At 40.9% G+C, this 22714-nt stretch overlaps 1 long non-coding RNA gene across 7 annotated transcripts in view; it reads right to left on the bottom strand.

Moving 5' to 3' along the window:
• Positions 1-22714, bottom strand: part of LOC308188722 — a 115087-nt gene continuing 92373 nt past the window's right edge. For 5 of the 7 annotated variants that reach the window (XR_013945716.1, XR_013945717.1, XR_013945720.1 and 2 more), the window contains exon 3: positions 1-22714. This exon is cut by the window's right edge. This is a non-coding gene — a long non-coding RNA (uncharacterized lncRNA). The other 2 variants (XR_013945718.1, XR_013945719.1) reach the window with 2 other exon arrangements.

The raw sequence follows: 22714 nt of genomic DNA on the forward strand, positions 1-22714 counted from the left end.
ACATCACAGTTATCTCACTGTTAAAGAGAATCAATTTGCAGGTCTTTGTGCTGATATGCAAAGCTTTTCAGATATCATCATTCCTTACACTGAAAATCACCTCTCACTCTGCAACTGCTATGACTTTCATTTGAAGGTTGTCCCCTCTGACAGCAAAGATGCTGCCAGCTAAGAAGGAGCAGTCATATTCTCCAAAGAGCATGAAACATCTTTATTTATTTATTTTGTAGACTGAAAAAGACTTATGTGCAAATGACAACACCTGTCCATGAAACAAAAACTGTTTATAGAAAGGTACTAGTTCCAGAGAAAGGTTTATCAGCAATGATCAGGGTAAGGGTCCAATTTCTGCTCAAATAGTAGGATACTGGAAGTAGTTTGAGAACAGATCAGTAACCAAGAGAAAGCCATTTCAGGTCTGTCCTCTGCCCAGTAATCACAGGAGCATTGAACTCCTGAGTGCTCTAATCCACAGGCCTGCTGCCTACTTCGCAGAAAAACACCCAAAGGACTGAGGAGCTTTTTCAGGATAAAGCAGGGTATTTTTCAAAACCATGAATTGACAGAAAGAAACATTTACATCCCGGTGTGAACAACAATCTTAGAGTCTTTCTTATACAATTAACGTAATACAAAATCTCCCAAACTTGAAGACCCCTAACTCTGCAATTTTACCTTCTGATCCGGGATACATGGACAACATACTTTTAATGAATTCAATAGCGTGTGGGATTCCAGAGGCCGTCAAGACATGGGCAGTGCAGTCATTATGTCTGTAAAACCTTTTGAGACAACTACATGGTGCCTCTAAGCTTGCTTGGGTTTGATGAGACCCAAATTCTGGCATGGCTCCCTGGGAACCTCTTCTATATCATTTCTGAAATTGCCTCTGTCAAACATTTTAAACACACGGCTGATAAAATGTGATTTTAGAGATATTCACCTGCTACAACTCCATATTTCCCTTGGCAGTATGTTTCCCAGCTGCGGAAACTTTACTTTCTGTATTTCTCAAACGTTGAGTTTATTGTTACTTCTGTGCTGTTTTGGGTTCTTAAGTTATCAGCTTTTGAAGTGTTTCTGTTGTTGTTGTTGTTTTTCTAGTAAATAAACCCTAAATTTAAATAATGATTAAACAATAATTCACTAAAGAAGATAGCTGTGGCAGGTTGACTCAAATGTGAGTTTATTTTCCATAATAAAATGTGTCAATATTTATCCTTATTTAAAGCACAATTTTCTCAAATAATAGAGTTAATATTAAGGGACCTATCTATCTTAGGAATACATAAGATGCCATTTTTCATTGTCTGGAGGTTGCAAAGCTGAGAAATATTGTAACTGCTGCTATATGAGCATAGCTCTTGAATCAGCTTCTGTAGGGAGACATGACATTTTTCCATTAATCATTGTTTTACTGCTACTCAGTTTCAGCCATTAACTTGTAATGCCCAGAAGGCTTATAGTGCAGAGAATTTGACTGTTGCCAATGTAAAATTACCGATAAGAGGATGGTTGTTTTTTAAATTATTTTTATTTTTTTAAAGATGCGTAGCAATTTGCCAACGTTTTTAACAGCAGAATCCAGAAGGTAAATAATTCTTAAAGGTTTTGAAACTTTTGAAAGTAGTTATAAATTTTCAGTATAAATATTGATAACATTATTACAATATCTTGTAAAAAGATGCTTACACTCAAAATGTGACAGCCTATCAATAGCAATGAAACCAGCAGTGGTCTTGAATCAAAATCCTGGATCTATACAGCCTGAAGTAATGAGATATTCAAAATGCAGCTCTTGATGTTGGTCTTTTCTCTGTTATAAATGTCACCTTAATTTTACCCCATTGGTGTCCCAGACTGAAGCCTTATATTTACAGCTTGGTCATCCCAGGAAGGGGGAGGACATAGCCCTGCAGATGTCATTACTTCATTCTGCACACCAAGGCAGACCAGCAATTTTAAACAATCCTGTTCTGAATGCTTAGCTGGCCACTTCTCAAAGGAAATGAAAATCCTTAAAATCAAGAACTGTATTTTTCTTCGTACATAGAATCATAGATTAGCCTGAGTTGGAAGCGACCCACAAGGATCATTGAGTCCAGCTCCTGGGTCCCCAAAAGACCACCCAAAAATCAGACCATGTGTCTGAGACCATTGTCCAAACACTTCTTGAACTCCAGCAGGCTCGGTGCTGTGACCACTGCCCTGGAGAGCCTGTCCCAGTGCCCGACCACCTCTGGGGGCAGAACCTTCCCCTAGCCCCCAGCCTGACCCTCCCCTGTCCCAGCTCCATGCCGTTCCCTTGGGTCCTGTTGCTGTCCCCAGAGAGCAGAGCTCAGCGCCTGCCCCTCCGCTCCCCTCGTGAGGGAGCTGCAGGCCGCCATGAGGCCTCCCCTCGGCCTGCTCTGCTCTGGGCTGAACAAACCAAGGGACCTCAGCAACTCACAGAATCACAGAATTGTAGGGGTTGGAAGGGACCTTAAGAGATCATTGGGTCCAACCCCCCTGCCAAAGCAGGTTCCTTAGAGCAGGCTGCCCAGGTGGGCGTCCAGATGGGCCTTGAATATCTCCAGAGAAGGAGACTCCACAGCGTCCCTGGGCAGCCTGTTCCAGTGCTCCGACAACCTCCCTGGGCACCCTAGTACTCCTCATACATCTTGCCATCTAGGCCCTTCACTATTATCATAGCCCTCCTTTGGACACTCCCTAAGTTTTATGTCCTTCTCACACTGTGGCACCAGAACCTGCACACAGTGCCCGAGGTGAGGCCGCACAGCACAGAGCAGAGCAGGACAATCCCTCCCCTCGCCCGGCTGGCAGTGCTGGGCCTGAGGCACCCAGGGCAGGGTTGGCCCTTTGGGCTGCCAGGGCACACTGCTGGCTCATCTTCAACTTGCCATTGACCAAAATCACATTAAACTGTTTGTGCATAATTATTGATGAGTTAGTCCCAATCTCAGTACCTGGGTAACTGTTGTCACCTGCATCACAGAAAATCATCAACATCCGTTTTTTGTTTGCTGCCTGGCTACCATAAAGCTAATAACAACAGTGCCCTGGTCTAAGGTGAAATCCAGTACTAAGAAATAGTGGGCAATATCTAGGTGGTATAAAAAGAGAAATGAAATTATTGGTAACAGCTTTATGTTTGAGGACTTTTGCAAGAAAGGATCATGGCTGAAACTGGTTCCTGTGCGTAGGATTGGCCCTCATTTTTCATATGTGGTACAAAACAGCTTACATGGATCACATGCATAAGCCTGAATTCCAGCAACTGTGAATTCTGAAACATAATCTAAATAAAAGGACAAATTACTCCAGATGCCTTCAAATAAATCTAGATTCTCCTGCTCCTGGCTACTGTTTCAAACAGACCAGCTTGCTTTCAGAACTGAAAGTGTATGGTGAATTTGATTTTAAGGTAAATGCTCTCCGTTTTTAACCTAGTTAATTTGTCTGGAAACCTTCCTGCTGATGGCTATCTAGGGTACAGATTGTATTTCAGTCTGGTTTTAAGTGGAGACCTCAAATAGCTCTCCCACATAACATGGAGTAAGTAACCTTCCACTGGCAGAGATGGCAAGAAGCAGCTGAACTTTTGTTACACCAAATATAACATTTATTTTGTCAGGATCCATTGTGTTTTAAGGACATTAATGAATTCATTTGTTGTAATTATATGACTGCTGTCAAATTCTGTATTTTTTCTCAGGCAGAGCCAGCTTGACCCTAATATATGGGAGGCAGCCACTTCAAACAGGTTTCAGTTTGGCTTTCCTTCAGCAGGTACACTATTATCTACCGCAAAATAATATAACTTACAGCTTCTTCATTTAATCTTCACTAATTCCTATCCAGTTTTCCGAAGAGAACGCAATTATTTGGGCTTATCTGACATACTCCTACGAGTCTAGACTGGTGCTTCTGATGCTTCCAAACTGCACAGAAGAGTGAAATTGTTAAAAGTAGATGTATTTGTACTAGTCACATGGGATGTCTTTCAGCTGAAAGAAATGGCTCCAAAACATTTCTTTATATGCAGCAGGTTTATTGGCTTCGCTTTCCTTGATTGGTGAAGAAAGCTTATCAGACTTGTTCATGGCTACACTGCTGTGCTTAAGACACCTGCTGAAGATACCTGCAACCAGTCACACACATATGTGTCCTATATTTCAGCCTGACAGCCAGATGTGGTACATCTGCAGCACCTGAGGGAACTCCAGACACAGCTGGGATTTGCATTCTCCCTTGCAGACTCCAAACTGGATGCCCTCGATTTCTACAAGGCAGATTTACCGAGGCTTTATCAGGAAATGTCCTCTCAGCTCCAACTGGCATGGTGAATGCCATGTGTCATGTGCAGGAGGGAAAGCTGGGATACCCTTCAGTGCCAGGCGAGGGGACTCCAGGCCCAGCAGTGTGACAGCTGTGCTTCTCCCAGCATCCGAGTTCAGCATTGAGGAGCAGCATGGCAGAGCAACACACACCAGCTGAAGCAATGATGTCACCCAAATCAGGATGGCTCTCACATGTCCTTGCTCTGGTAATCATGGTGAGGGGACATGGGGATCAGGGGGGTTTGCAAGATTTCATCCCAAACCCCAGATGTAGCATGTGAGTAGTATATGCCATACACACATTGCCTAAATCTAGCACAGCTCTGTGGCCTTGCTGGTCGGACTGCAGGCAGCAGTTATCTGACTCCCTTTCTCACGTACATCCATCATCACCTTCCCTTCCTACTTCTTTCCCAGTGCCTAAGGGATGGGGTCCCCTTAATGAACTAATCTTGTTTCTGAAGCTCTTAATTTTAATCTTTTCTTGACCTCCTGGGGTCAAGCAAAATCATTGCATGATCATCATGGTTTTATCATTATCTCAAATATATTAGCAACATGTAAGTGGTACAAAATTATTTTTTGATCCAGGATGGATGCACTGCTTTTCCCTTGGCAGCACAGACTGGGGGACCTGACAGCACTGAGTGTTCAGGACAGCACTGTCTCTGTTGATCATACCCTCTTCCCTTGGGCATCAAATATAAAACACCTCCTTAGGTCCACTTTTACATTAACTCTGGGTGGAAGAAGTGGTGACTTGCCTAGGAACATCTCCCACGCAGGCAAAAAATTGCTTGGGAAATCATCTCACTTTAAAATACACCTTTTATACATAAATTAGGTGGAATCAGTGTTGAAACCAAATCCACTACAAAGTGAAGTGAAAAAAATAAAGGTCCAAGAAAAGTATTAAAACACAAACCTTTTTGACTTCTTTTTTTCCCAAGCATTTAGTGATGTTTCACTTTTATTCTACTATCAGCAGGATGATTCCTCTGAAGAGGGTTGTTGATAGATATGGCAGGGAAATCAGACATATGGCTAGAAAAGATATTACCTTGGAAAACTGTCCCACAGAACCATTACCTGGGTGGCTAAGCTGAAGTAAGCATTAGACAAGGGAAAAGGGACTAGATAAAAGAATACAATACAGGCTTTAAACAAAATCAACATTGACTCTTTTTTTTTTTTTTTTAAATGAGTTGCTAATTTGATTCCAAGAGGAATATGGCTGGATGTACTTCAGTTTTGAAAGCAGGTAATTCTGTCATTCAGTATACAAGACAGCTTTTCTTCCTCCTCCACTTTTAAGCTAAAAACACTTTTATTCAGCATTTGGATTGAAAGTTATAATTCCCCCTTTAAAAGAAGAGTAGAAGATTTCAGATCAGGCTAGGTGACAGAGGCAAAGATCCCTGAGCTGATGCTACTATTGGAGATGGCTTTAAAACCAAGTGCTTTTGGGGAGAGCATGAGTTCACAGGACAGTGGCATTGTCCTTTTCACATTTTAATTGGAAGGAGTTGTGTCTGGAGAGTGAAGGGGAAGATCTGTGAGAGATATCAACCAGTTTCCTTTCAGGTGAACAATTCTGATACTTATTGTTTCAGTTCTCCTCCACTGCAGATCACCAAACTCTCCAATAAATATGGATAAAGATGCATCATACTCTTACAAACAAGCCCTGTTGGATGTGTGTTTGTATAGCAGTCTTCCTTTGTTAGGAGTGAGGAGGCTGTCATGGTACCCTTAAGAGTCCTTTCAGAGAGACAACCCATTAATTTGTGGGTTGTGGTGAGACCTCAGAGTATGCTCAGGTTATTTTCCAGCAGGGGACTGTGACTTAAATACCGTGTTGGATGGTAACCTCCATCATCATTAACTTTTCATTCCAAATAGTGCTTAAGCAGGTATCCTCACAAACGAAACTAGTAGACACAGGTAGCAATGTCTGATCAGTTGCAGGTTAAATCAAACTTGTTCAGCACAAGGGATCCAGTTGTCTTTGTGCCTAGGACAGCTGAGATCCACTGCACATCCCAGACAGACCGACAGCAAGACAGAAAGGTTGTAAATGGAATAGGAGGGGAAATGTCCACCTTAGCCAGAGCAAACATAGCACTGAGTAGGTGGCTCCAAAATGAAGCAAGGTTTCATGATCCAACCTTTTAGAAAGTCAGGGGAACAAGGGATGTGATCCCTGAGAGAAGAAAAACACCTGCTTAAGTGAACTCTTCACTGTCTCTGCATGAGGCCGTACTGCAGAGTGCACTCACAGCCACCCACTCAGGGAGTGTCCGGGGCTCCCTCACACCACTCTGCACTGCACCAACATTGTGCTGATCTCCTGGCCTTCACCATTAATCCAAGCAAGACCTGGGTAAACATCTTTTGGCATACAGCTTTGCAGACGAGCAAATCTGAGCACATTTGTAAAGTAATTAACTTCCTTACAAATTACTAAGATCTGCTTCTCTAATCATAAAACCCACAAAATACAAATAGCACTGGCTTTCTCATTACAGAAATGACCCTGTTGCTATCCACACTGTTGTCATTTTGCTAAGATAGGCTATAAGGCTTAGAATTTAGAGTCATAATCATCATTCTTCATCCACCCCCCTCAATGGTAAACTTCTGGGGACAGATCCTCAGGTTCAGGGAGATTGTTGTAAAACTGAAGTAATGCTATTTCTTCCAAAGAGAGAGAGAGAGAAAGCAGAAATCTCTCTTCTGTCTCAAAAAAAAATAATTTGCCCTTCTTTAGTAATAGTTAACACAAACCAATAGTTCATTTTCAGATTTGGCTCTCAGTTGCTGCAGGAATCTAGCAAAGAGAATCTCCAACTTGGAGACATCAATGAAAATTACCCAGGTAAAACAATAGCTTACTCAAAGCAACATATACTGCATATCCTTTGATTTTATTACATGCAAACACAGACTTGAATAAATAGATGGGTCAAGGGAATAGATGGGAGAAGTTGCTATGAAAAATTGAAACTAACTTTTCAAGCTCTCTTTTGATTGCTTTTCATAAGAGTTTCTATTATAAGAGATCGTTTAAAAGGCTTATCTTTCTAGTAAATGGTCTAAATAAAGACTCATATGAGTTGACCAGTAGAGAGGAAAATTAATAAAATATGACCTTCCTGTCATGTGGGACTTCCTGTTCAGTGGGACTTGAGTTGCATTAAGTTAATAAAAGCATTTGTTTCCTCTTCACATAGTCTTTAAAAAAAGGTTCCTGCCTGTTATGTTTCAGCATCAAGCTCATGCTCCATCAGTCAAAAAATAATCTTTTGTATGAAAAGACAGCACGATGTGTATGATTTAAATTGCATGACCATGTCAGAATAGTGTTCTAAAATAGAATTTTATACTTTGAGCTGTACTCAGCAGTCAAAGAATGACTCGGGTCATTTCCAGTCTGTATCATGTCATTTAAACTTTTGTATTACTAACCACACACAGCTTTTTGAAACAGGATTTCTCTTGCTTCTAAGATTGGGGAATACTGGTATGGAGTCCAGGCTTCTTGTATTCTACAGATGGAGCCAGCAGAATTCTTTCCCTCCTGCTTTTCTATCAAGATTTATTTACATTCCTCCTAAGCAAAAGAGGTACAAAAAACAACGATTTCTGGAAAAATTCATGGGGATCAGAGGGAGAGTGGGGTGTTATTGAACAGATAAATAAAAAAAGTAAATAATCCATGTATTAGTTGCGCTGTGCTGTGCAGAATAGTCCCATTGGGTCTCAGCCAGTAGAGCCAAAGTTCAAGAGAATAACTCAATGTTTCAAAGAGAGTGAAAGAGTTGTAAAAGTAGAAAGGCCACTAAGCATTACTACTGGATATTGGATACCCATAAACATATAGATTAAATCAATAAGCACCCTTAAAAATCAACTAGAACATTGTCACCAATTACAGCAGACCAGATGTTCAGGCAGAAAGGCATAAAAACTGCAACAGAAAGATTTGTAGGAATGTTAGCAAGGGTGTATTGTATCAAAGTCCTTATGTGTAAAAAATATATGTACTTACCAAAAATGGTGCTAAATGAAAGGTGAGTCACCAAGTATATACCATGATTTAAGAAAACACCTCCTGTATTAACTGACATGGTGCTAGCACAAGTGGATGCAAAGAAAGAAGTAAGCATTTCAAGCTTATATTCAGCCATGAGTTTAATCTGTTTGTTCTTCCTCCTCAGAGACAGAGTGAGATGAAAATAGTAGGTGGGAAATGGTCTTGGTTTAAGTACAGTGTCACTTATCTATTATTTTATGTAACATATTTCTGATCAAAATCCTATGGCAACAAATGATGTTGAAGGATCTGAGGAAGAAATAGATAACTAAAGTAAACCCCACACCTGTGGAGATCTTCAGAATGAAGTATTAATCTAATCTCATCTAAAGTTGAAAAAAAAATCATTTTAGATAATGCAGAGAGTAAACACAAACATTCCTGTCAGATTTACTACACCAGTTAACTATTGTTGCACACATGCTTAACTCTGATAAGAGTCCTCTTTGAAATATACTCATTGCAGCCTCAAAAATACATCTCAATGTCCTGCACTGTAATTAACTCAACATTTATTAATTTATCAAGACTGTTGAAACAAGCATGTCTAATGGCCTTCTTTATTAATACATTCAAGAATGTTTAAAATTTTACTGCCTTTTAAACAATAGTTCTAATAGGATACAGTATCAATTAATGGTCCTGTTAAAAGTCAGCTGGTATTTTTACAATAGCAGCAGAACTCCTTGTTATACATTAAAAGTTATGGAGCAATCATAAGGTTTGTGGTTTTGTTTGGAAAGGTGCATTGCAGTGATATGCTGCCAAGATTTAACAAGCATCTCCCACAAGACATTTCTTCCTTAAAAAGATAGTAAAAAAAAAAAATGCTTTGGGGCTTGCCCAGGAAAGGAGAATGAGGGAATAGGAATTCCATTAGTGTCTTTTAAAAGTAATATGCTTCTCCAAAGCCCTGCAGATTTAAGTGCACTACACTGCACTGTTTTTGTTTGGTTCTTCAAAAACAGTGCTGATCTTAATGTCTGCTTCAGTTTTTGTCAGGTTTTGTTGTTGTTTGTTTTATTTTGTTTTGATTTTATTTGTTTGGTTGGTTGATTGGTTGTTTCTGGGGAGACCACCTGCTTGAACCAAAGTGAGATTAATATATATCATCACCCTGATGCTCTTTACTCATGGAATTCCTAACCTTTGGAAAAGCGATGCAGCATGGTGAAGGCTGGTGTTGAAAAGCCTTAGTCAGAAACAGTAAGAGCAAACTTGATAGCTCAGTTGTGCTAAAGCAGTCTTGTTTTGGAAGTAGAAATAATGAACCAAAGGCACAAACAGAGATGACCAGAATAGCTGTTCAACAAAGCATGCTTTTCTTTCAAAGACGAAGTATTCTATATGCAGACTGGTTTTCACTCTACTTTCATTCAGATGTTTTCTTTCAAAGCCTGAAACTTGGCAATGATATAGGTACAACTAAATAGTTGACTACTGTGTCAGTTAAAGCACTGGCCTGTGATATGAACAGCACAACACAAATGCTCTACCCTTTGTTTTACAGTGACATTCATCATGACACCTATAAAATAATGAGACTGAATGAAGCATGATGAATTAGCAATGAAACTCTTTTTCTTCAATATTGGCCAATAAAATCATATTTTACTTACTCAATGGACTTAGCTGAAAAGATTGCTATAAACTTTATGTCAGATACACTAAGTCAGTTGAAAATATTTTTATTTCCTTTGTGAATATGTCACATAAATTTCCATGAGCCACTGAACGATGAAGAGCTGAACACAATAAAATAGGAAATGACTTGGTAACTCAAGCATAGTGGGTAATGTATTCAAAGACCACTAGATACCAGGAGCTACTGCTTCAGATGTGGTAATCCTCTGTACTTTTATCTGCTGAAGAAACCGTTTACGGTACTGGAAGATCATGACTTTCTCTTTTCCTTTCTTCTTCTGATAGTGAAGCAGACTCTTTTTGCAGGGGTAATAGCATAGACAGGCTCGCAGATACTGAAAGAGGCAAATCTTATGAGGTTCTTACTCCATAAAACAACTGTTCCAAGAAATTACAAGTTTGTTAATGAATGACAAACTTAACACTGAACTGGAAATTCTCAGGTTAATAACAGCTAACTGTTGTTTAAAGGAACTCAGCTATTCCTTCATTTACCAAACATTTAAAAAGCATCCTGAGTTTGAGTACACGCATAACTTTTATTCATGTGCATTAAATTTTTCCCAGTAAACCTTGCTGATGTTCAGATACTGAGTCAGGCCTAGGATACTGTGCACCAAGACCTTGAGTCATGAGGTTTAACTATGACAACCTTTTCCTCCTGGTACTGTGTCGTATAGGGCTTACCTTATCCTTCAGGCAGGTCCCAATGCTATAGGTGGCATATGATACAAGTAGGCTAAGAAGAAGACAGTTTCTACAGTCAAATATCCACCAGGGAAAATGCTCTGCTGTGGGCTATGGTAAGTCAGCTGTAGATACCCTATGCATATGCTTGTCTGTGCATTACTGTGGGTGGCTTCAAGACCAAAAGTACTCTTGTATGTGTCTTGATGAAGAGGTAATGTGATCCTGCAGACATTTTTAGGGGTCATTTACCTACAAAGTAGAGAGTATTGGGCCTTCATCTTTCTCTTGTGCCCCTGGAGTATGATGACAGGACAAGAAGAGACACAGGTTCCTTCTCAGGAGGGTTTGATGTGACCTGCTGCTGTCTTGAGACCACTCTGGTTAAAAGGGGAAGTCCAGCCCATAAGTGTGGTGCAGAGGTGTAAGGAGACAGTCAAATCAGTGCTGAATAAGAAACAGTGCAGCCATGCTTAGACTGTCTTTTCCCACAGATGTGTTTTTCTTCTTGCTAAACTTGTTTGTTCCATGGATTTTATGCAAAACTGGTGATAATGATGCTGACACAGGGCTAGGAACCATCTCAAGTCGATCCAGTACTGCACTGAGCCATGTAAACAGACACTCAGTTTCTGAGACTTCACAAATCTACACTTCATTACCCTTTCTTCCAGAGACAAAGAGAAACAGAAACAAATTGCTTAGCTTCAAGGGAATGACTTGTGCTGTTTTAAGAGCTGTTAAATAATACTTAGTGATCCCATTATCATCCAGTTATAACACAGTTATGACTTGTGGAAGGGATTGACTGCCCAAAATTCTGTCAGCTTTCTGCAGCTATCTCAGCTGGTCTAAGAAATGATTTTGTCTCACTATATAAAATGTGCTGTTTGCATCCCTCATACCCACCCATAGCAACCAGCTCCTCAGTTGCATAAATGAGGCTATAGCAGTTATCCTTAAGTTTCCTCCAATGAATAAACCCAAATGCTTGATAGGTTATCATCACACTTCCCTATGTGTCTTTTTCACTGTTTTTGACCAATCGTACGGTAGTGTTGTTCATGTTTTTGCTTTTTTTTCAGATTATAAAGACAAAAGGAGTAATATTAGCAGCCAATGGCACTTAGCAGGGCTTTAGATTATTTGGGTTTAGTTCTTTCAAGGTCATACCTGCTTCTGTGAAACTCAGGCTTAATCCCTCAAATCTCCATCAATAAGGAGGGGATAATAATTTCTTTGCCTGTCTAGTCTGCTTGGATTAACACCCTGCAGGAGCCTAAATAATTTCCTGGCAAAGCACACTGTACTTTTGCATAGGGTCTGAAGGTACCATTATAACACACAAAATTATTAATAAAATCTCTTTCTTTTCCCTCAGAAAAAGCTCTTTGATTTAAAATCAATATTGAAGTTTCAACTTCTTCAAAAATCTTTTATTGCCAATTAGGATGCAGGATGCAAATTAACTTGATAACTGCTAATTGTGGTAGGGACCTGTAAATACAATCATGAGTGAGCAGGGGAATGCACATAATGTGGTTTTGAAACCTGTCACTGTCACTGGTTATTTTTCCAATGTCCTTTGGCTTCAGTATCTTTAAAATGGAAAGAGTAACAAGTACCTTCCACCTTAATCACTTTGGACCATAAACTTTCTATGTCCTTCTCTGAAGAGCATCTCCCTGCCAGCTAGTGGAGCCTTCAGAGCGAAGATCAGCACCCACGTTGTTCATACTTTGAAAGGGAAGAGTCAGTCACGTAAGATAGCAACAGTGACTATCAAGCTGCCTGAGATAGCTTCCAGTGAGCAGCAGAAGAAAGAGGTTCACATTCTACCTGCTACTTCATGGCATTATCATCTTACCACAAAGCCATTTCAATTTTAAACCCTGTTAAAATCTAAAGACTTTAAAAAAAAAAAAAAAAAAAGTTTGGAGAATAAAAGGTAGAGATTTTTCTGCTTTCAGGTTCCTCAGATTCTATAACACTAAAGTTGTCCCTGCCATCTCAAAGTGGAACTGACATTTTTAGTGTAAGTGAAAGAGCAAGCTCTGTTTGTCACAAAACGTGGATGTGAAACTTCTAAAAAATATTAAAACATTATGAGACTTTTACAGAACAAAATGATGAATCAAAACATCTTTTCCAAACTTTTCCTCTGTGAATCCCTGAGCATCCTCTCTGTTCATGGTTCACTTGTAGATTCAAGTCCATAAGAGTTCAGCCACATTGTTTTGGTTTCTACACAACTAACTGCAATCTTGCCACATAAAAAGCAATACAGAAGAGACTTATTTGATGTCTCTCTGGCAAAAACATTTAGCTTGGACCCATGAAGGGCAGTGAATTTTGGTTTCTCTTTTCAGAGTCCCTGTGATAAGAAATTGTTTCCTCTTATGACTGATACCACAAACTGAATGGCCGTAGATAGGGGCAAACCTCAAAATTACAGGGAGCATCTCCAGCTGTGCCCACTTGTTCTTTACATATCCATTTCTGAACCAGCAATGTCAGAGCAGCAACTAATCGGGACGATTTGTACTTGGTTTATGGCTGCCTGGCTCAAACACAGAATTTTGCGGTCAGGAGAGCACTTGCTGGTCATGTGTTTGACCTTCTTGAGGTATCTGATGGAGGGAGGGGAAAACCTAATGCCAATGGCACAATTACTGTGTCTCACAGGGGCTGGGATGCTCCTGAACCCAAAAGGACTGAAAATATTCTGCTGCCCTCTTTATGTCATTGTGCTGAAAGCAACCTGTGGCATTAATTCCAAGGGCATTCTGGTCAGAAGTAGCTTACACCAGTGCCAGGATATGGGTTAACACTCATGTGAATCCATCACTATTAAAATAAAGTCTATGATGAACAAAACTTTGGGATTCACTGAAACCTAGTGGAAGCTGTAGAAAAGCATCAGTAAGTCAGAAAGTACCTTGGAATAAGTCCAACATCATGAAAAAGGGCTAAATGTCAGTTCCTGATGTAACTTCTTCCTAATAGTGCCCCATAAGTGTTTAGAAACACAAATAAGTGAATTAATGACTGCCGTGGATCCACCACAGCAAACAGGGCAGGATTCACTGTGAGGTGCCCTAAGGCATCCAGGATGTCCCCAGGGAGTTATCAGGTATGATGCAGAACCTTCAGCAAACCATGATTTGCAGGATCCCCAGTGATGTGTGAAGTGGCACTGACATCCCACTTGAGAAACAATGAAATAACAACACCCTTTCTTGTGTAAGATGTAAACAGCTGGATTTGATGATCCTAGAGGTCTTTTCCAATCTAAATGATTTTATGACTATGATTCTGTGTTCTACACAGTAAAAGAGCATGTCTTCCTAGACAGATTTCCAAACAAAACAACTGCATGAGAAGTGAGGGGAAAACAATTATCATCCTGTTTTTACACAAATAGATGGAAAGAGACAGTCAGAGTGCTCAGAGGCACTGAGAAAGTTTAGAGTTCATAGACCAGTCCCATGCTTTGTTCACCAGACCACACGTCCATGGTCCTGTTCTGTGTCCACAGACACCCCACAGTAGGATGCACCAACTGGCAAAGGGGTGATGCCTTACCCAACTATTTCTCAAATGCTGTAATGGGATTGGGGTTACAAGGGTGTGCAAAAAACATAGCCCCTTTTGGGTCTTCCAAATTTCACCAGTGAGATGCTGTGTCAGGAAGACAACCTAGATGAAGGAAACATAAATATAGCCTTAAGTCTGCTTGGATCCCCTCCAGGATCTGCGTTAAGTACCGCTGGCTGAACATAAGAATTTTATCCCTTTCCTCCCTATCCTCCTCAAACAGTGATGCTCCTGTGCTGCTTTTAGGCCACTGCACATAACAGTCATGCCAAGAGTCAGGACGTCCTGACTCCGTCCATAATGCAGGCTGCCCATCAGACAACATCATTTATGTGTGGTTAACATGGACACAGAAATGGTCTGCTCCCAGAGCCAAAGAGACACAGCCAGTCATTAATTATTTCTATTTCTTCAGAAACTTCAGAGAAATAAATAGTCATGGAAGCTCACATCAGTGTCTGGACCTCACGTAGCAGAAGACACAGCTTCTTTTGAGCCCATCCCCTCAGGACTCTCAAACTCCTTTCATGAACATGACAATTAATGCCTTGCAGACAGGACAGACATTGGTGGATTATGGATCCTCAGTGAGTTATTGTGAGGTCGTTATTTCACCCATCCTCTTATAATTTAAGATTTTCCCTCTTTGATTTTACATTTCCTCCCCTGCAAGACATAATTTTTCAGCTTCACATGCAGGGGTAAGTGTTTGTCTCCAAGCAGCCTCTCCTATTCCAGCTCCCTCCTCCCAGGACTCGCTGTGAATAAGATTTCTCTGTCTGAGACAGCAGTCACTGAAGAGCCTCAAGAGTTCCGTCTCTCGTCCTCCTCCTGCTTTGATGCACTGATTATCCTCTTGTCGGATCAATAGCCCATCTGCTTTTAGGAGTTTTCCAGCATTCTGATGTTAAATTAAAACAGAGAGAATCAATTCTCAGTTAATTTCCCCAACCAAACAATTTATATCTCTCATCTGATCCCCCATCATGAGAATTATGTAACGCTGACATGCTATCAGGCTTCCCAGACAAAGTAAGCACTTTTATAATGCTGAATTACCCTCTTTATTAGTAACTCTCAAATGTGGCAAACTGGGAGATTTATTTTATAATGTTGTCTAGTCTTTATTTGAATGTGTTAAAACTCCCAGCTATTGTAACAGAGTAAATCGCTAATTAACAGTGGGTTTTGCTTTGTTTTTAATGGACTTTGGGGATACATTTCAGACTTAGATTAAGATTAGTGCAAAACAGAGTTCTCCTTAATTATTTCAAATTGAGTGTTATGCTAATGGTAAACAATTAGTTCTTTCCTGACTGAAAATTAATGTTCTATAAATAATTACAAAACCAAGCCGCTATGTGAGTCCCAAAAGGAGCTGCCAGACTTAGTGGTTAACCCACAAGAAAGAGGCATGGATCTTTTCCATGGTCTCACACTTTGTGAAAATTAAGCATGTGCTTTGGTGGTTTTCTAGTTCTTTTCTGCCCCGACTAAAGATTATATATATATATCCTGCAGAGGGTGGTTTTGAAGGCAAAGGTGTATGGCCTTATAGTTTGTTGATTCTCAGGTCGCTTCTCAAATCAAATCATAATCAAAATATTAACAACTATCCCAGTGGAGGCTTCTGCTTCATGATCCTTTAGCTTTTGCACAGGAAAAACTGGGGACACAGAAAATTGAGTTATCTCAGCTGCCCCCAGTGGAAGTTCAGCTGGTGAGGTATTAGACCATTATACATTATATTCTAGGTCAGTTATTTCTCTTGCTGAACTCCTGGGAATTAACATTTTCCTCTTTATTTCTGGAAAGATTAGGTGAGTTTATTTTTTATTTTATTTTTTTTTTCTGAGGACTCCAAGCTCTTCAGTGTGTTAACGTTGCCTTATAGATTACCTCTGCCATCAGCAGAAAGAGACAGGTCCCTCCAGCACATTTTTTTTTTTTTTAAGTAAAAAGTGAGATTTCTAAACTCACACACATAGTAAAGTATTTCTCATCAATGAAGGCAAGGTTCATCTTGCCAGAAGAAACAGAGCAGCTCCTCTGGATATCAGCATCACCTAGATAACTCTGGATGATAAAAATTTGTGCCCTGTCCTTACAGCAGGTGACCATGGCTCTCTTCTACTGGTCCCCAACCTATTTCTCTGTCCCAGCTGACAGTGCACACACCATACTGTGGGGTAACAGAGTGACTGACACAGCCAGGAACAATTTCTCCCACACCTTGCTGTCCCTGCAGATACAACCCTGCAATATGCACAGACTATTTTCAGCAGCTGGGAGGGTGACAGCCCTCAGGGATGAGTACATCAGCAGTTATTAGTGCTGCTAAGGATTTGCTCCATCCTGTCGCACTACTCTGCATGTGCCTGGGAAGCTCCACCAACAACCTGGCACACACCTCTGACAGAAATGCTGATGCTGCTCCAAGACTAGAGAGGTCTCTCTTTGTGTCTTGAATTTATAACTTTTCTTTTCCACTCTGGGAAACTACCTAATTTTCCTTTTTCTTAAGCCTGTTCAGCCTCATACTTTGTCTTACATAGCTTACCAGGGCCATAGAAATAAAAAAATAATTTTTTAAAAATGCAATAAACTCTTGCTGCAGTTTCCTCATCATTTCTGATCATTTCCTTGAGCCTTGCCTGCTGCCCTTCCAAAGCCCCATGATAATCTTCTCCTTCCTTTCTGCTGCCACCTTCCTCTGCCTTGAGGGAAGGAATTAGATATTCCTCAGAGTAGATGAGATGTTCTGTTCCCTGACATCTTCTTCCTCCTTCCAGCCTCTAAACCTGCCTCAGAGTGGACTGCGTACCTCACCTCTCACCCATGTATTAGCCAGGAAAAGCATCCACACCACCTTACAAACCAGCTTCGAAGTGCCCAAAGACTGATGAGTGCTAATGAGTCTTGATGTCCAACAAGTGTCCAAGCTACAAGAACAATCTACTTCTTACAGCCCCTCATCTGCAGAGCAGGAGAAAAGACGTAACAGCATTAACTTAGAGCTTGATGAGCATGTGTGTTTTCCTAATGTTCCTCTCAAACCTGTGCCAATCCTGAGGTCCTCCTCCAGGCATGAGTTCTCAGATGAGAGGGAAATGAATTCTGTCTGTCCTGCAAGTAAAATAAGGTTTCAATTTGCTGTCAGAACTTTAATTAAAACACTTATAGATCAACTTTACCATGGCAAATTGTCTGCGCCACTATTACTATAGGAAGATGAATGTTAGCCGTGAAAACAGGCAAAGTACACTCCCCTAGACTAATGTGTAATTTCATAGCCATTGATTTTTGACTTTGAAAATTCTCCCACATGCTTCTGGGAATTGAAACTTGTTACAGGTGACCTGGCAGCAGCTTTTGCAATTTTTTAAACCTTTCATGAATGTGGAAGAAGGGTCATTTTACCCATTCATGTTTTTCCATGTCAGGCATGACCTGCAAGCACCCACCTCCCAAGTTCTGAAACCCAGACTAATTGTTGGATGACTACATTTAGCAGCTCGTAAATAATCCACAACTTTCACTTCTATGGGATATTGATAAACAGCCACTATCTTCTGTTGCAAGACTGAGGATCTAATTCTGCATTCAGTCTGAATGCAAACTTTCTTTGGGGTAATAATGAAAAGTCAGATCGTATACCAGGAAAAATGTAATTACTGGGATGTATCAGCTTAAGCCAGTGAGGTGTAGTAAAAGAGAACAAAATGTAGGCAACTAGTACTGACTTGAGAGAAGGTGTATGATTTACTATATAACAGGCTATTTGAAATGATCATATAGCTAAATGGGTAATTTTATTATTGGAGTTAACCGTTTAACCCAGATAAATGCTGCAATGCTTTTGGTAAATGCTGACCATTTGAAATCAGTCAGTGCAGCATGAGCACCTCACAGACCACAAGACATTATATTCAGATCACTTACTTGGAGCACCTACATTAAATGTGGCTATCACTGCTCTTCACTGAGCCCAATACAGCAGGAAGGTGACTCACTCAGCACTCCCTTAAACTTGGAGGCACAGTAGGCATGAAGGCTATGTTGAGCACAGGCAGTCTGAGCCACAGACAGACAGGTCTCCAGGGGTTTTGGATATCTAAGGTATCTGCCCTACACCACACAAATGATCAATGGAGGCTCTGCACCACCCTTCACCAGGCAACTGAGTTTTTGGTTTCAGTAAGGGTATGTCGTGTGCTCCATCCCAGCAGCTCCCCTGGGGTTCCCTCAAGAAGAGAAGATACAAGAAATGAAGAAAATAAGAATCAACAGTAAGACAACGGAAGAGACAAAGACTAACATTTAGTAACAAGAAGAAAATTCACTTGTGGTTGTTCATTACCTTATATCTGCCCCACAAAGCTGCACTACAGTAAAGGGACCACTTAAAAGTTTTGGTAATTCAGACAGATTCCTTGGTAAGGACCAGTTGCAGCATGTTAAGCAAAAAGGAAATAGACTGCGTATTCACATCATTGCATAAGCATATTCACATTATTAGGGGTGGCAGAGGATGAAGGACACCAATTAGACTAGATAATACACAGACAAGGTCCAGAACAAAGGTCAAGGTGAGGTCTGTGGTTACTCAGGGGAGTCTGACCTTGGTACAAAGAGAGGATCTGCTACCATGCACAGATCCAACAGGACCCCAGGAAGCAAATGAGATTAGTAGGAATCACAGAGTCACAGAATGGCTGAGGTTGGAAGGACCCTCTGGAGGTCATCCAGTCCAATCCCTGCTCAAGCAGGGACACCCAGGGCCAGTTGTCCAGGACCACGTCCAGGCAGCTTCTAAATAGCTCCAAGCAGGGAGACTCCACAACCTTTCTGGGCAACCTGTGTCAGTGCCCAGTCACCTACACAGAAAAGTGCTTCTTGAGGAGTTGCCACAGCCTGAAGTGTACACACAGCCCTTACTATGCCTGCCTCAACTGAGTATACCCCAATCTGACCACAGGTCACTATTTCAGACCCCCATGGACCATCAGTTCCTGCCCCAACAATCCTAAAGAACATGAGGTCTCCAGCCATTCACAGTCATGGATCCACCAAGCTGGGCCCAACCAGAGGCCCACATTCTGGCCTGGCCTGGCCTCAGTTAATCACTGTCCCCATGGAGGTGCCCAGTGCCTAGGGCTGGGGCTGACCAGGTTGCAAAGGGTCCAGCCACCTCATACCACCAACCACCTCATGCCACAATGCCATAACGGTGTCTTGACCACATCTACTTAAATGTCTGCCTCAGCATATCTGGGACTTGTAACTGCAGTTTTCTGAGATCTGAGTTGAGACAGAAAGATTATATCAGCGTACCTGTGACCAGAGTCAGGCCAAACTGGCAATGGGAAGGTGGGAAGAAAACCTGGTACAGGTTGTCCAGTGATATCTGCCATTATCTGGTGTTCACATCCAATTCAAGCAACTGTGTACATAGACCAGGCATACAATTGCATCAATCTCACCCATTTACTTTATTTACATTCTCAACATCAGTGGCAATTTTTCCCTTCTGCTGTGGAGTTGTTAAAGGCATTCTATCCATCAGTGCAAATGTGAGCACTTAATTCCATCTCCTGCATGCATGGCCTCTGGGCATTGATGAGCAGAAAACCAATGTGGTTTGATTAACCCAGTTCCTGTCGACATTGTCAGCTGAGTCCCCTTCTTGAGCAAACATAGTCCAGCTGCTTCTTGTGCCGTTATGCATTTAGATTTTCCTCTATTACACAATAAATGAGAAATCAAGGGTAAACAAGAAGGTGAGGGCTTTATTAAGCTCCTTTACTGTGACTATTGCTTATATTGGCATTTCCTTTGACTTCTGACCTTTCTTGATGCAAAGGCTCTGGTCTCCTTGCAGCTAAGCTGCGGCTTTCTCTGAAGTACATGGTCTGTAATGTGATACCTGCGGATATGGTACCTAGGGTAATTAAGATGTTTGTTGACTTTGGTTCTGCCCCCACCAGTGTATAACTATGTCCATAGGAAACCCGTGTTTGCTTGCTGATGAAGTGCCAAACATTGGTGCATAAAGTCACCAAAGTCCCCAGTCTTTAATGTTTCATGCTTCTTCATTACTAATTGAATAACACTGAAGTCATTGGGTCTGGTGAACAACACATGAAGGTGCCATTCATAATGCAGGAAACAAACATTTATAAATTGGTTATACAGTGAGGACAGTATTTGGCTTGCTGTCTAACGATAAAAGCCTAAGGCATCACATAATTATGCAGTTTTGCATGAGTGAGGCCAGATGAAATAAATTTGGCCAAATATCAGTGTTTCGTAAATTATGCTAATGCTACTGACCAGCTCTCCACTGACTACAAAGGGGCTGGCCTAGTCTGATGTCTGATTTTTCAGCTGAAGTGTTATTAACCCTCCCTTTATATTATAAAAAAAAAAAAAAAATCAGTATCCCAAATTAATTTCATTACTCACTAAGTGATTTCATACCTTATGTTTTTCACACATCTACTGATCTTTCATGAAACAGGTGAAATCTGCACTTTTCCACATCTCCTGGATCCCCATTGTATGGTCCAAGTAACTTCAGCCTCTCCGTTTCCATATCTCCCATCCAACTCCATATCTCCTTCAAGTAATTGTTTGCACCCATCAGCAGTTCCCAGTCTAACTTTCACACCAACTCTCGGCCTCAGTTCCCCTATTATACCCACTATAATGGCCATTTCTGCCACTGTCTCATAGTTCTTCCATCTCTGGTGTTCAAATCAAGAAGCTTTGCAACGTGAGCTGGAGGCATGAGAGGGGGGAAAGGATATGGAAAACATAAAGACAGAGTCCTCTTCCTGTCTGATTCAATTCAGAGATGCAAATGCAAGTAACATCTTTCCCAGTCCTGGACTGCAATATGCCAAGGATGTTCTGAACGTAACTCATTGGCCCAAACACGGAGAATGATGCCACAGGTACTCAGAGCTATCCTGGGACACCTTCTGGAATGGACACATTCATGGCACTTGTTGGATCAGATAGTTTGTCTGAGTGATAGGAGAGGGAGTTTTCACCGTAAAACCAGTGGGCCATGTTTGCAAATGCTACCACTGCTCATTCCAACCAGTTTTACCCATTCCTCCAGAAATCTGTGTCACAGTCAAAGGTGTATGATTGTTGCTAGTTCCAGAAGGTATCACATAAAGTGTGCAGCTTGAAGGCAGCTTGAGATTATCACCTGATATTAAAAACTTTGCACCAGACACTAAAGAATTTATCATACTATAGTTGTGTTAAAGATGTGCCCTTTATATGATCATCTTGTTGTTTTGTTTTGTTTTGTTTTTGTTTTTCCCATATTAATGGCTAAAAGCCATTCTTGTTTTAAGACAGAAGTGTCTGAGAGAGCTATTACATTTTTACTACTCTTTGAATGACAGTGTCATTCTACATTCCACCCAAACCAGTAACACGGATTTCTTGCCCAAGCAGCAGCATGAATGCAGAGCAAGGTATAGAGCACAGAACTGATTTGTTCTCTCTGCATGCAGCATAGTGCCAGTCTCCTCTCTTCCAGACCACTGTTTTATATGTAGGACAGCAATGTTTCTTTAGGAAAAACTTTAAAAAAAAAAAATCTCTGGGAAAACCACAATGGAAAATGGTACAGAGAAAGTATTATGCTGTGTGGATGCTTCCACACAGAGATACTAGCTCAGGTCTCAAAAGCAGTGACATACACGAGGGCAGAATGAAGCCAGGATTATGTAAACCTAATTGTTCAAGATTGTCTGCTTTGTTTCCAGACAGAGTGCTTTGCAAATGTCCACAGTATAAGGCTTGCTGCAGATTTTGCCTCGTGGTCTCTTTGCATTTTATTAATTGGGATAAGGAAGGTGTTTCCTCCCACAAAAATACTGAAAGACCTTACTGAAAATTCGTACTTTTCTCCTTAGTTTGTGTCATGGACTACTTAATGGGATTATTTAAGTCTTTCCACTAGCACATACTTTATTTTAGTTTGAGGATATAGAATGTTATCAATACCCATTATTTCTTCTTCTAGTTTCCTTGCTCTTCTCCTCACTTTCTATGGCATGTTAGTTCTGATGGCTGTCAAGACTTCTCTCCTGAAGGATCTTGATAAATGAGAGAGTATTAGGAAGTTGTCGTGGATGTGGGCTGTCAGGAATGGGACAAACTAGGTGCTTCACAGACCTTCCTTACCTGTGATTCCAAGGCCTGGACTGAATCACCATGGTCATTTCAGTCCCATGTGTCTAATATTAATAGCACATTGAGGTTACTGTCCACTTTCAGTAGAATTGTGTAGGGCTCAAAAATAAAGAAACTGCAGCTATCAGACATG

This window comes from Anser brachyrhynchus, assembly GCF_964034855.1.
Source record: "Anser brachyrhynchus genome assembly, chromosome: 2".
NCBI lineage: Eukaryota > Metazoa > Chordata > Aves > Anseriformes > Anatidae > Anser > Anser brachyrhynchus.